The following is a 15,086-nucleotide window of genomic DNA, read 5'->3' on the forward strand; positions in this document are numbered from 1 at the left end:
CTAGTGAGATTGCATCGCATGTCAAAACGTGCCGTGCGTTGCGATGCGATTTCAGTACGCAGACTAGCCCGCTAAGCAAATAGCTTAGTGGGCGCCCGGCAAATATACAAGTACCCTGCATCCTTCCGCACATTCATAGTTATGCTTACGTGTGAGCCAGCAGGTGGCCAGGCAGCGCAGGAAGTACAGACAAGGTCAAGGAGTCAGACGTTGCCAGCGCTCCCACCAGTTTCCAGCATTCCGCATTTTGGAGAGAGCAAGCTGCCTCTGCGCGCCAATGGGGTACTTACGCTGTCAATGCGAGTGTGCCTGTGGCTGGAGGGGGTGGGGAAATAGGGAGGGCCATTGTTGCTATTGCCTTCGATAGCAATAGTGCAACTGGCCATTGATACTGTAAAACTATGCAATGGATGACCATCGATATTTTTATCTGAGGGCCAATCAAAACACTGGGGCAGGGCTTCATGTGTGTCTGGGGCGGAGCTATTCTCCGTGCCCCGACACTGGAAAAACACAAAAGCAAAACATTGGTTTTGCTGTGCCATCGATGGAGGGTAACCATCTGTTTTTTTCCCATCAATGGCAAAAGTATTCAACATCGGCCATAAACCATTTGTGACCTTACCTCGGGTTGGTAAGTATTATCTTCAATTTTATTGAGTGTTCTAGGTAGGTGTAGAATTCTCCTAGGATAGGTAAGTATGGATTCCGGAGATCTCCTCTTCTCAGGTGAAATACAGCAACACCGATTAATTGAACTGTATTTATTACAACACTCTAATTACAATTTGGTACTGTTTCATACGGTAACAGAGTAAACAAATGAGCACTTTCACAAGAACACAACCGATTTATTTTTACTGGAACATGAATTCACTCCTCCGGGCTCCGCTCCGGTTCCAGTCCTCTTAGCACACTAACAATATATTAACTTACCGTACATACCATTATAAAGACAAAAGTATGAACATGCATATAAATTACGTTAGCTATCTAGAACTGAATTCCTGAATCTACTTTAACACAGTTGCACTTTGCTTATAATTGCTCCTTTAAATAATTACTATTATATTATTGCGCAATAATTTGTTACCTTTCCTAAACAACTTAAAAGCGCTTTTGTTTTACACAGAGTCCCTCCCGGTGGCCACTGTCCTCAACGTTACAGTCCCCTTTCAACAATCCGGGATACAACTACAGGTGAGTCACAGTTTATCTCAGTTCTTTCCTTCCTTAAAGATTTATACAGCACAGCCTGTAATAACAAACTTTCCTTTGGAATGAAGAGATAACATTATATCCATGCTGCAGATACTGTTGATGTAGAGATTACTGACCTCGAAATTAATAAGTATTTAACACAGTTCCATACGCAGCGCGGCTTCAGAAGATATTTTATACGTCTATACAGGCATCCATGGCTCTCTGCAAATTAGGCTAGTCGGATACTCTGATATGCTGCACTCTCTGTGGTCATCCAGAGCAATCTATTAACCCCTTCCTGACACAGCATGTTTTTGCCTTCCTGACAGAGCCCTTTTTTTCAAATCTGACATGTATCACTTAAGTGGGGATAACTTTTTTTTGCTTATACTTATCCCAGTGATTTTGAGATTGTTTTTTCGTGACACATTGTACTTCAAGTTAGTGGTAAATTTTCGTCGATACAGTCTGTGTTTTTTTGTGAAAAATACCAAAATGTCGGAAAAAAATGGAAAATTTAGCAATTTGCAAAATGTTACATTTTCTGCTTGTGAGACAAATAATCATACCACTCAAAATAGTTAATAACTAACATAGACCATATGTCTACTTTATGTTTCCATCATTATTTCAACTTCCTTTTAATTTTTTTGGACACTAGGAGGCTTACAATATGAATAGCAAATTTTCAAATTTTCAAGAAAATTTCAAACACTGATTTTTTTAGGGACCAGTTCAGTTCTGATGTGACTTTGAGGGACTTGTATGTGAGACACCCCCACAAATGATGCCATTTCAAAAACTGCACCCCTCACAGTATTCAAAACAGCATTTTGGAAGTTTGTTAACCCTTTAGGTGTTTCACAGGAATTAAAACAAAGTGTAGGTGAAATTTCAAAATTTCATTTTTTTTGCAGATTTGCAATTTTAATACATTTTTCTAAGGAACACAGTACATTTTACTAGAGAAATGTGACTAAAAATTGATTCCCCCAATTCTTTTGTTTTCATAAATATCCTATATGTGGCCCTAGTGTGCACGTTGACCAAAAAACAGGCTTCATAATAGAAGGAGCACCTACTTGATTTTGGAGCCTCCTTTTTATGAGATTATTTTTTAGGCACCATGTAGGTTTCTAGGCACCATAAGATGCTAAAAGTTAGGAACCCCCCCACAAGTGACCCCATTTTGCAAACTACACCCCTCAGGGAATTCATCTAGGGGTATAGTGTACATTTCAAACCCCCAGGGGTTTCACCAATTGTGGTACAACTGGGCAGTGAAAATGAAAAATTAATTTTTTTACACAAAAATGCAGTTCTGGCTCCAAATTTGTCATTTTCACAAGGAATGAAGGAGACAAAGCACCCCAAAATCTGTGCCCCAATTTCTCCCGAGTATGGCAATGCCTCATATGTGACCAAAAAATACCAGTTGGGTGCATGGCAGGACTCAGAAGGGAAGGAGTGATTTTTGGATTTTGCAGCTCAGATTCTGGTGGAATGTTGGTGGGTGCTATGTCGCATTAGCAAGACCCCCAAAGCACCAATACAGTGGAACCCCCCCACAAGTGACCCCATTTTGCAAACTACACTCCTCAGGGAATTCATCTAGGGGTATAGTGTACATTTCAAACCCCCAGGGGTTTCACCAATTTTGATACAACTGGGCTGTGCAAATGAAAAATTACATTTTTTACACAAAAATGCAGTTCTGGCTCAAAATTTTTCATTTTCACAAGGAATGAAGGTGACATAGCACCCCACAATCTGTGCCCCAATTTCTCCCGAGTATGGCAATGCCTCACATGTGACCAAAAAATACCAGTTGGGTGCATGGCAGGACTCAGAAGGGAAGGAGTGATATTTGGATTTTGCAGCACAGATTCTGGTGGAATGTTGGTGGGTGCTATGTCGCATTAGCAAGACCCCCAAAGCACCAATACAGTGGAACCCCCCCACAAGTGACCCCATTTTGCAAACTACACCCCTCAGGGAATTCATCTAGGGGTATAGTGTACATTTCAAACCCCCAGGGGTTTCACCAATTTTGATACAACTGGGCAGTGAAAATGAAAAATTACATTTTTTTTTACACAAAAATGCAGTTCTGGCTCAAAATTTTTCATTTTCAGAAGGTATGAAGGAGAAAAAGCACCCCAAAATCTGTGCCCCAATTTCTCCCGAGTATGGCAATGCCTCATATGTGACCAAAAAATACCAGTTGGGTGCATGGCAGGACTCAGAAGGGAAGGAGTGATTTTTGGTGGTGGAATGTTGGTGGGTGCTATGTCGCATTAGCAAGACCCCCAAAGCACCAATACAGTGGAACCCCCCCACAAGTGACCCCATTTTGCAAACTACACCCCTCAGGGAATTCATCTAGGGGTATAGTGTACATTTCAAACCCCCAGGGGTTTCACCAATTTTGATACAACTGGGCAGTGAAAATGAAAAATTACATTTTTTTACACAAAAATGCAGTTCTGGCTCCAAATTTGTCATTTTAACAAGGAATGAAGGAGAAAAAGCACCCCAAAATCTGTGCCCCAATTTCTCACGAGTACGGCAATGCCTCACATGTGACCAAAAAATATCAGTTGGGTGCATGGCAGGACTCAGAAGGGAAGGAGTGATTTTTGGATTTTGCAGCTCAGATTCTGGTGGAATGTTGGTGGGTGCTATGTCGCATTAGCAAGACCCCCGAAGCACCAATACAGTGGAAGCCCCCCACAAGTGACCCCATTTTGCAAACTACACCCCTCTGGGAATTCATCTAGGGGTATAATGTACATTTCAAACCCCCAGGGGTTTCACCAATTTTGATACAACTGGGCTGTGCAACTGAAAAATTACATTTTTTACACAAAAATGCAGTTCTGGCTCAAAATTTTTCATTTTCACAAGGAATGAAGGAGACAAAGCACCCCAAAATCTGTGCCCCAATTTCTCCCGAGTATGGCAATGCCTCACATGTTACCAAAAAATACCAGTTGGGTGCATGGCAGGACTCAGAAGGGAAGGAGTGATTTTTGGTGGTGGAATGTTGGTGGGTGCTATGTCGCATTAGCAAGACCCCCAAAGCACCAATACAGTGGAACCCCCTCACAAGTGACCCCATTTTGCAAACTACACCCCTCAGGGAATTCATCTAGGGGTATAGTGTACATTTCAAACCCCCAGGGGTTTCACCAATTTTGATACAACTGGGCAGTGAAAATGAAAAATTCATTTCTTTACACAAAAATGCAGTTCTGGCTCCAAATTTGTCATTTTCACAAGGAATGAAGGAGACAAACCACCCCAAAATCTGTGCCCCAATTTCTCCCGAGTATGGCAATGCCTCATATGTGACCAAAAAATACCAGTTGGGTGCATGGCAGGACTCAGAAGGGAAGGAGTGATTTTTGAATTTTGCAGCTCAGATTCTGGTGGAATGTTGGTGGGTGCTATGTCGCATTAGCAAGACCCCCGAAGCACCAATACAGTGGAAGCCCCCCACAAGTGACCCCATTTTGCAAACTACACCCCTCTGGGAATTCATCTAGGGGTATAATGTACATTTCAAACCCCCAGGGGTTTCACCAATTTTGATACAACTGGGCAGTGAAAATGAAAAATTAAATTTTTTACACAAAAATGCAGTTCTGGCTCAAAATTTTTCATTTTCAGAAGGTAAGAAGGAGAAAAAGCACCCCAAAATCTGTGCCCCAATTTCTCCCGAGTACGGCAATGCTTCATGTGTGACCAAAAAATGGCAGGACTCAGAAGGGAAGGAGTGATATTTGGATTTTGCAGCTCAGATTCTGGTGGAATTTCGGTGGGTGCTATGTTGCATTAGCAAGACCCCCGAAGCACCAATACAGTGGAAGCCCCCTACAAGTGACCCCATTTTGCAAACTACACCCCTCTGGGAATTCATCTAGGGGTATAGTGTACATTTCAAACCCCCAGGGGTTTCACCAATTTTGATACAACTGGGCAGTGAAAATGAAAAATTACATTTTTTTACACAAAAATGCAGTGCTGGCTCAAAATTTTTCATTTTCATAAGGTATGAAGGAGAAAAAGCACCCCAAAATCTGTGCCCCAATTTCTCCCGAGTACGGCAATGCCTCACATGTGACCAAAAAATACCAGTTGGGTGCATGGCAGGACTCAGAAGGGAAGGAGTGATTTTTGGATTTTGCGGCTCAGATTCTGGTGGAATGAATGGTGGGTGCTATGTGGCATTAGCAAGACCCCCGAAGCACGGTGAAATGATGAACCTAAAAATCCATAGATATGTGGTATATTTTAAAACACTCCTTTATACATAGGCCGGGTTTGTCGGGGCAAGTGTCACACTGGAAAATAGTTTGCTTTCTTATTCCCTTTTTATAGCAAACTTTGCACCTTTTTTGTGTCCTGCCCTTTTTTCCAGTGGAGGGGATTTCATCAGGAAAATGCTGCCCTGGTACAATACGGGGGCCAGTACTAGAAGTACTGGGGCCCTCTGCCTGCTGGTTCCCAAATATTAGGCCCTTTATGACTTCCTCTTGAAAGTGCATAAATGTCCCCCTCTGGCCGGTAGAACGGAATAGCACGTAAGCGTTATACAGTGCCATCTGGATGATATACACGGCCAGCTTCTTGTACCAGATTTTTGTTTTCCGCAGGGCACTGTACGGCTTCAGTACCTGATCTGAAAGATCCACTCCGCCCATGTACCTATTGTAATCCAGGATACAATTAGGTTTTGAGGTGTGGGTACTGGTACCTCGTACAGGGACGGAGGTGGTACTGTCTCCGTGAATTGTTGTCAGTATAAGGACATCCCTCTTGTCCTTATATTTGACCAACAACATATTTTCGGTGCATATTCCCCTGCTTTCACCCCTTCTCATTACTTGGGCAATGTGCATTTTTGGGAGGCCTCTTTGGTTCTTGCGCACAGTACCGCAAGCTGCTGTACCTCTTGAACCAAGGGCCTTAAACAGGGGGATGCTGGTGTAAAAGTTATCCACATAGAGGTGATAACCTTTATCCAGGAAGGGGTGCACTAAATCCCAGACAATTTTTCCACTAACACCTACGAGGGAGGGGGGGCATTCTGGCGGTTCAATTCTTGAATCCTTCCCTTCATATACCCTAAACCTGTGGGTGTACCCTGAGGTGCTTTCACACAGCTTATACATTTTTATGCCATACCTTGCCCTCTTACTGGGAAGGTACTGGCGGAATTTAACCCTTCCTTTAAAATGTATAAGGGACTCGTCTATGCAAATGAATTTATCTGGGATGTACATCTCTTCAAATTTGGCACTGAAGTGATCAATGACCGGCCTGACTTTGAATAGCCGGTCAAAGGTGGGATCATCTCTGGGTGGGCACTGTGCATTATCGTTGTAATGCAAAAATTTAAGGATTAACTCAAAACGATTCCGGGTCATGGCCATACGGTAAAGTGGGGTGCTGTACAGAACATCTGTACTCCAATATTGCCTAATTTCTGGCTTTTTTACTATGCCCATATGAAACACCAGACCCCAAAACGTCATCATCTCTACTGCATCTACAGGGGTCCACCTAGCAAATGATGACGTGGGGTTTTGAGCAATAAACTGCTGGGCATATAAATTAGTTTGGTCCACCATTAAATTTATAAAATCATCAGAGAAAAATAATTTGAAAAAGTCAATTTCTCTGAGACCTGTGGAATCAAATTGGATTCCTGGGATGGCCAAAAACTCAGGAACCTGGGGCTCAAAATTGTCTGGTGGTGGGGTCCATACGAGATCAATTATTGGGGGGGGGGTCTCAGCTGCTCTACGGGGGCGTCTTTGAGGGGGTCCCTCATCACTAGAGGAGGAAGAGGAGCTTAAGATGAATCCTTCAAATTCCCCGCTTGCCTCACTGGCTGTGTCAGAGTCAGAGGCAAGCATGGCATATGCCTCCTCCGCTGAATACATTCTTCTGGATGACTGGGATGACATTTGGGATGACATTTGGGATGACATTTGGGATGCCATTTTTATTTTTGTGTTTCTGGTAGTGAAATGTTTCAACACGTGTATAGTGTAGGGGGGGTACAAACTTTATTTCAATGTAGTATGTAGTGTGTAGTGTGTATGTAGTGCAGAAAAAAAAAAAAAAAAAAAGGTCCTGCGCCAAAAATTGAGCACAGATGTTGGTCAGTAACGTCCGTCACTGAACAGCGCTCAAAGGCAACAGGAATTTGATCAAAAAAAATGTGATAAAAAAAAATTAAAAAAAGACCCCACAGCACGCTCAAAAAAAAAAAAAAAAAGGTGATCAGTGATGCGACACTGATTACCAGTGAGGGGCAGCAGGTGCACAACCTTTGGTGCAACTGACAGTGCAACTGGCAGGTATATATAAAAAAAAAAACCCCTGCACCCCCAAAAAGTTGCTGATCAGCACAGATATACTGATCAGCACAAAAGGGGGGGTAGCAGACACAAAATATAGCACTCTCTATCACTCTCTGTCACTATCTCTCTCTATCTATCTCTCTCTATCTATCTCTCTATCTCTCACTATCTATCACTCTATGACACTGCAGCAGCAGCACTGACAGTTATATATATAAAAAAAAAACCTGCAGCCCCAAAAAGGGGGGGTAGCAGACACAAAATATAGCACTCTCTATCACTATCTCTCTATCTCTCTATCTCTCTCTATCTATCACTATCTATCACTCTATGACACTGCAGCAGCAGCACTGACAGTTATATATATATAAAAAAAAACCCTGCACCCCCAAAAAGGGGGGGTAGCAGACACAAAATATAGCACTCTCTATCACTATCTCTCTATCTCTCACTATCTATCACTATCTATCACTCTATGACACTGCAGCAGCAGCACTGACAGTTATATATATAAAAAAAAACCCTGCAGCCCCAAAAAGGGGGGGTAGCAGACACAAAATATAGCACACTCTGTCACTATCTCTCTATCTCTCACTATCTATCACTATCTATCACTCTATAACACTGCAGCAGCAGCACTGACAGTTATATATATATATAAAAAAAAAAACCCTGCAGCCCCAAAAAGGGGGGGTAGCAGACACAAAATATAGCACTCTCTATCACTATCTCTCTATCTCTCTATCTCTCACTATCTATCACTATCTATCACTCTCTATCTCTCTATCACACTGCAGCAGCAGCAGGAAGTCACAAGAAGTCAGATCCAGGAAGCATCCAGCACGCTACAAGCAGTGATCAGGTGATCAGGTAAGGTATTTGCAAGGATCAGGTAAGTATTTGCAAGGATCAGGTCAGTATCACGGCAGATAGGCACGGTGACCGCTCTGCACGCAATTCCAGACCGGAATGGCGTCTGCAGCGCAGTCACCGTTAGTTTAAATGTCGCGCCTTGGCTGTGATTGGTCCGTGGGTCCCACGGACCAATCACAGCCTTGGGGGCAGGTGGGGTGAGGTGTCGTCGTCACCGATGACCCCCTCATGCCCCCTGACGCCCGGCGGTGATTGACACCTGTGTTACCGAGCGTCTGATTCGCTGGTAACACAGGAAAACGCTGTGAATGGCTGTTCACACTGAACAGCCAATCACAGCGATCGCCGACGGGGGGTGGCATCGCAGCCCCCCCTGGTCATGCAGGGACATGTCTGCTGTCAGGGACAGCAGACATCGTCCCTCTGTCACTGCGTCTCTAGACGCAGTGACAGTTTAAAGTCATGACGTACATTTATGCCATGTGTCGGGAAGTACATCCCGGCCATGACGTAAATGTACGTCAAATGTCGGGAAGGGGTTAATAACGCTTCTGGTAACACTAAAGGTGTGATGATGCAGATTTATTCCTCTCCGTGTCACCAAAATGGCTGCTGCAACTGTCCTTTAACTGCCTGCCACTCAGATAGGACCGATAGCAGCTCTCCTCTTGCTAAATGTGTCAAGCCATTCTCTATCTCTGAAAGTCTCCTGAAGTATAACTAGCACTAGTTTGGAGCGTCCCCTGGTGTTTCACCGGATTTAGCTTGTTACTGTGTGCTCTTTATTTATTTAATGGCAGAATGACGATTCTGTAGGGACGTCCCCAGGCCAGGTAAGCCGGCCGGGTTTAGTCCCCTTCTACGGGCTGTTCTCAAGGTGTAGGTAATCCTGGGCGTCACTAAACATATAAGGCAGTGCTGGGCTTGCCGGCAGTGGCGGGCTGGGCAGGGGGGCAGGGTGCCATCTGCCCCCCGGGCCAGTACAGTGCAGCTGTTTGGGGCCGCAGGCATGCTGCACTTTCTCATAGCTTACAGCCGGGAGACACACATAGCGTTCTCCCAGCAGCTCTGTCTGAACCTCTGCCCAGCGTATCCACAGATGCAGAGGTTCAGGGCTGGAGCAGTGTTCACAGTCTGTCACACGCATACACACAGAGTTCCTGATCTACTCAGCTGCTGTCCGACGCGATTACTGAAGCCAGCCAGTCCCCTGGGACCAGCTGCCAATCAGCTGAGCTCATCTACATGCTGGCCCCTCCTCTCCTGTCTCCCAGCCTTCTCTCTTCTACAGCACTCGTCTCCTCCTGGCCAGCAACCACCCAGCCTCCTGCAGCCCAGCTCCACCCTTTTAGAAACAGGCAAGTGCCATGCATAGGGGGGAATAATTATATGTTCAGTGTGACTATGGCACTAATTTTAGTGTTTATTTATTTGTGTGGTGTGTACAGTATGTGGGGGCTGTTTTTTCTTAATTATATTTGTGTATATGGACTGTGTATGTATGTGAGTGTATGGAAAATATGTGTGTGTATGGGGATTGGGGGGCTAAGTATGTGAATAGGCTGCACCTTTTTTTAATGGAGAGCCCATAGATTTCTTTGCATACCCTCCAACATTTTTAAGGCAGAAATCGGTACACATATGGAAAGGGGGCGTGGCCATGGATAAAGGGGCGTGGTCACGGATAAAGGCAGACAGAATAAATGATATATGACTTCAACTTGCAGCTATAATCCCAGAATAATGCGTTTGAGTTTCTTTAGGAGTGCACTAAAGACATAAACTATGTTGTTGCTATGGGCAACCTCTGCTTTATACTTTATTAACGGCTTGAGACATCTCCGCCACAGTGATAGGACTGCTACAGGGGGTGGAGATATACAATACAGCTGCATGATGTGGTGACAGTGACACTTAATTATTAGACATATCCCAGCTGCTAAAGTCTCCAATACAGCGCTGTTATACTATACAGAGCAAAAAGAAACTCACATGCCCATGCCGCTCTGACAGGCAAGCTCAGATAGATGATACACAGAGCCCAACTAACCGTGACAGGCCCGCCGACCACATCGCGTGCAGGCGCAGGTAGAGGACGCAGAGTGAGGACCATCCCTGTGCAGACACCCCTGCCATAGTCCCATGCTCCCTCCTTGCTAGTGACACACTCACACTGAGCCCGCCTCATACAGGCTGACTGTGATCCGGGCTTGGCATGATAGAGCCAAACGCAGCATCAATGTGTTTCTCTTTCCCAGCAGGAGGACATCTTTCTGTAGACCGCGCCGCTGCTCTAACTTGTTTGGTCTTCAGAACAATGGCGTTCAGCGATACGCTAGGGAGACCAGCATGAATGCAAGACTAGGACACTTTAGATAAAGTAATGTCCCTGGGTTTTCTTGCAAACTATCCGTACATGCGCACTCATTTCATGAGCTAGCACAGTGGGGAAAAAATCGGTACATTCGGTACAATCAATATTTGCCGGTACAGACTGTTAAAAACCGGTACTGTACCGGCAAATTCGGTACAGTTGGAGGGTATGCCTTTATTGTATATAGTTCCAAAAGAACCAGCACATCTAAAGTATTCATGCAAAAAAAGACTTTAGCAAAAACATATACAAAGCTAGCAGCAAAACCTAAAGTGCATGTACTGCATAGTCCAGCATCTACAGATGTAGCCACGTGACCTGGGCACACGTGGTAATGCACAGCTGTGTCTAGCCTTAGCCCAATGTAGTATGGGGTGTTATGTATATTAGCCACTACTAGGGCACTCAGTGGCAAAGCTTAGTGTCACTGCATCTGCACATAGACCCGAGATATCAATGAGAAATAATTAGCATATATGTCAGTGTGGTCAATGCAAAAAGCCCATCACCGTGCAAAAAAAAGTAGACCGCTGTTTCAGTGCCATTAGCGCACATTCATCATGGGCCTCTGCCTCAATGAAATGAGGCACCATTACCTGTATGATGCAGTTTCTGTCTTCGGGCCTCCGGGTCCATACTGGCACACATCTGCAGTGTGGTTGGTGAGATACAGGTGAGTTTAATTTCTGCATTCATATATATATATATATATATATATATATATATATATATATATATATATATATATATATATATAAATGCTGCCACATATCATTGAGTCAGCGGTCCATGACAAAGGTGCTACACTGTCAACCAGACACTATTTGATGATCTTTTTTATTTGATCATACTCACATATATGCACAAGGAATTCTGCTTTGATAGTTTATCGTTGTGTGTCATTACTCCTTGATAGATAGATATTTTTTATTATATATATATCTATTTGCCTGTCACTTAGCGCGGAGGCTGGGTCACCCCATGTGTATGCCCCTTTCTTTACACTAACGCCCCATACACACAGGGCGACTGTGCCTTTTTGCTGAGCGATCTAGTTAGGCACAGATCGCTCAGCACACAGCGATGCACCCGCTATGTGTGCTGAGCGATCGGTCACAGCCAGTGTTCTCTGGTGAGAGAACACTGGTGATGACTATATTTATACTGCATGCAGTATAAATCTAGTCAGGTGATGGTGACGCATGGGACCACACATCCCTGTCGCTGGGGTTATCACGGGGCATTCCCCTATCCAATAAGTGAAGGTATCTGACCTGAATCGGTACTTATGTAGTAACTGGGCTGCCGATTTTGAAATCGGGTCCATTGCATCGCATCGCACCCGACCATATCGCATGCGATGCGATGCGATGCGATGGACCCGATTTTTCCATAGGATTCAATGTTAAAATGGACTGAGTCCATTTTAACATAGAATTCAATGGGAAAAGGGGTCCTTTTCATACCCCTACTATCCAAGTGGGCATGGAGTTGGATATAAACCTAGCCCGAAGCGTGGCGAGCGTAGCGAGCCCCGCGAGGGGACACAGAATACCGTCCCCTCGCGGGGCTCGCTTCGCTCGCCACGCTTCGGGCTCGGTGGCTCGCTACGCTCGCCACAGGTTTATATCCAACTCCATGCCCACGCATCTGATTGTATGCCTTAACTTAAGGCATACAATCAAAAAATCGGCAGCCCAGATACTACATAAGTACCCCTGAATCCTCTTCGCTCAGTCCTGCTTTGCCCCCCCCCCTCCCCCCACACCAACCCTGTTGCTCTTTACCAACATTAAGCAAACCATGCCTCCAGAATTGTGATGCCCATATTCCCAATACATGTTCTGGCAGAAGAAGAGGGGCCACTTGCTTGTGTGTGCCCCCCAGGCTGAAAGTTGCCAGCCAGCCCCTGCTTGCCGGGGCAGGGTTCAACACTCACCACTCCCCATATTGGATGCTGTCAGTGTCCCGACCTTCCACAGCACCGCTATCCACCCTGCCTGCTGACTACCAGTCTCTGAGGGGAACTGCCAGGTAATAACGGCTGTCCTGGTGCCAGCCACACTCCAGCCAACTTTATTATTCTTATAATCTCCCACTTGACAACCGTCAGCCATCAGCGAGACATCTGTATACTGTGACAAGTCTATGGGGACACTTTAACACAATAATCGCCACTTGCTGACAATCCAATAAAGTCCTTCCCAAACATCACATAAATAATGCAATATTTTCCCCTCTGCGAGGAAGACACATCTTTAGTACATTTATAAAAGGTTTCTTCATTTTTTTACATGTATATACAATCATATTGTAGGATGCCACACATTGATGATTTCAAATCATCAATGGTCGATGGCCATCCCTGGGGGAATCCGGAAGGGTGAATATGTGGGGAGGGGAGGTTTTGGCGGAGTGGCAGGCACAGGCCCTTATTCTGATTGACGCGGACTTTACCGCGTACTTACGGATCGCGTCTTTATGGCGTCTGCGCATGCGTGGAGAACGCTACGCGCATGTGCCACGCCTTGACTCGGTACCAGTTCGGGCAAATCCCGTCCAAAACTGTTCACCGCTATCAGTCGGGAAATAGGGGCGTATTATGGGCGTCATGCGGAATGACACATGGGCGTAGTTTCAAAGTGGGCAAAACGGGGCGGAAACATGGGCGGACACGGGGGAGTACACTTATGTTGGGGGGCGTACATTCGGAAACCACTCCGAATGCACGCGATCAAAAAGGGCAGAAATGTGCGGTGTCCACAAGTGTACTATTGCTTTGCGGACACCACTCGTTCATGCGGTAGGCGAACGTACGCCTAATGACTACAAGCATTAACACCTGAACCCAATAGAATCGACTCCTTTACTCATTACTCACTAATAGGACGCTTGTCAGTGCTTTAATTGAAACCATTGCACTTCAATTGCTGTAAGGGTTAATGTGTGCAATGCATGTGTTAGGCATGCTTGTAAGGATATATTGGAATCTAATTGATTCCAATTCCAAATAAGCATTTTTTTATCAGGATAGGTAATTGAATAAGTGGGTCATGTGATGTATAGCAGAAGATACTTCATAGTGGGTTGTTTGGCGTAAATACTCCGCTTACGTGCGGTAGCACCGCTTGGCTCCCGTTCGGATGCGGTATTCCCGAGCATACTCTGTAATACTCTGTAATACCGTGCCGAATCGGAGTGTTTCTCCCGCACACGCATGCTTTGTATGTCGTCCGTAAACACGCCCTGTTCTTAAAGAGTGAGTCCGTCCGAATGCGGAGGACCCGTGGGCGTTTCTACGGACGATGGCCGCACGCGGCAAAACACCGTGGCGTGCGGACCGCACCGTAAGAATGCGGGAATATCCGCACCGATCAGAATAAGGGCCACAGTGCTGTGCAATACAGCCTACTATAGTATATGTGATTAGGAGAAATGGGTACAGAGCTGAATAATGAACAAGCATCCCTGGGCCTGGGTGTAAATCCACCAAAATCCCATCACAGACCTAATACTGTTAAACAAAATACCAATAGGTAAAAAAAAACAACATAAAAAAATTACCAACATATCAAAGTACCGACATGGATGAAAGACCGACGCATCAAAATCCTGTCAGGATCTTAACTGTGCAGGGATTTTGGCCCTGTTGAGATTTTTGGGGTCATTCAGACCTGATAACATAGCTGCATATTCTCAGCCCAAGCAATCAGTTTATTCTGACTATGGATGTGGCTCATTAGATCACTAATATTAGGCTGACAGTCACTAGTCTGACTCCATATGGTCGCCACGCACACGGTCAACAGGGTCAAAAGGATGACAAAGGCATGCGCAGGATCCGACACAGGTGTACCATTATGGGACTCCACTCCCCCCACTATGATGTGTCACAGGATACCACCTCCACGCTTTGCTCTGAGACACTGCTCACCCGAGATGCGGGCAGAGGGCGGCGTCTGACGGACTTGCAAGGTTGCCAATTTTGCAGCCTTGCGAGTCAATCAGAATAAGGCCCACTGTTCTGGAGTTGGGTCGGTGTCCATAATGTGGTAGAGGGCAGAAGTCCCAGAGCGGCACCTACTGTAATAGGTAGATTACCAGATTGATATTGATAGGAGGGAATATTACGGATTATGGATCTTACAGTGGCTAGTCACATTTTATGGGGAATTGAAGTATATACACTTGATACATCAACACTACAAATAAATCCAGCAGCGCATTCTGTGCTTGTGATTTTGTCATTTTCAGGATTACAG

At 45.1% G+C, this 15,086-nt stretch overlaps 1 protein-coding gene across 2 annotated transcripts in view; it reads left to right on the forward strand.

Annotated features, from left to right (window-relative positions):
- The first annotated feature begins 1,151 nt into the window (after positions 1-1,151).
- Positions 1,152-15,086, forward strand: part of LOC146019740 (uncharacterized) — a 781,584-nt gene continuing 767,649 nt past the window's right edge. The window contains exon 1 of one of the 2 annotated variants that reach the window (XM_083152259.1): positions 1,152-1,200. The gene's annotated coding sequence lies outside the window, so the exon portion shown is untranslated. Of the gene's footprint in view, positions 1,201-12,835; positions 12,859-15,086 lie in introns of those variants that run through there. The other variant, XM_083152260.1, reaches the window with a different exon arrangement.

The sequence above is a fragment of the Crinia signifera genome, chromosome 7 (assembly GCF_055691185.1).
Source record: "Crinia signifera chromosome 7, ASM5569118v1, whole genome shotgun sequence".
Classification (NCBI taxonomy): domain Eukaryota; kingdom Metazoa; phylum Chordata; class Amphibia; order Anura; family Myobatrachidae; genus Crinia; species Crinia signifera.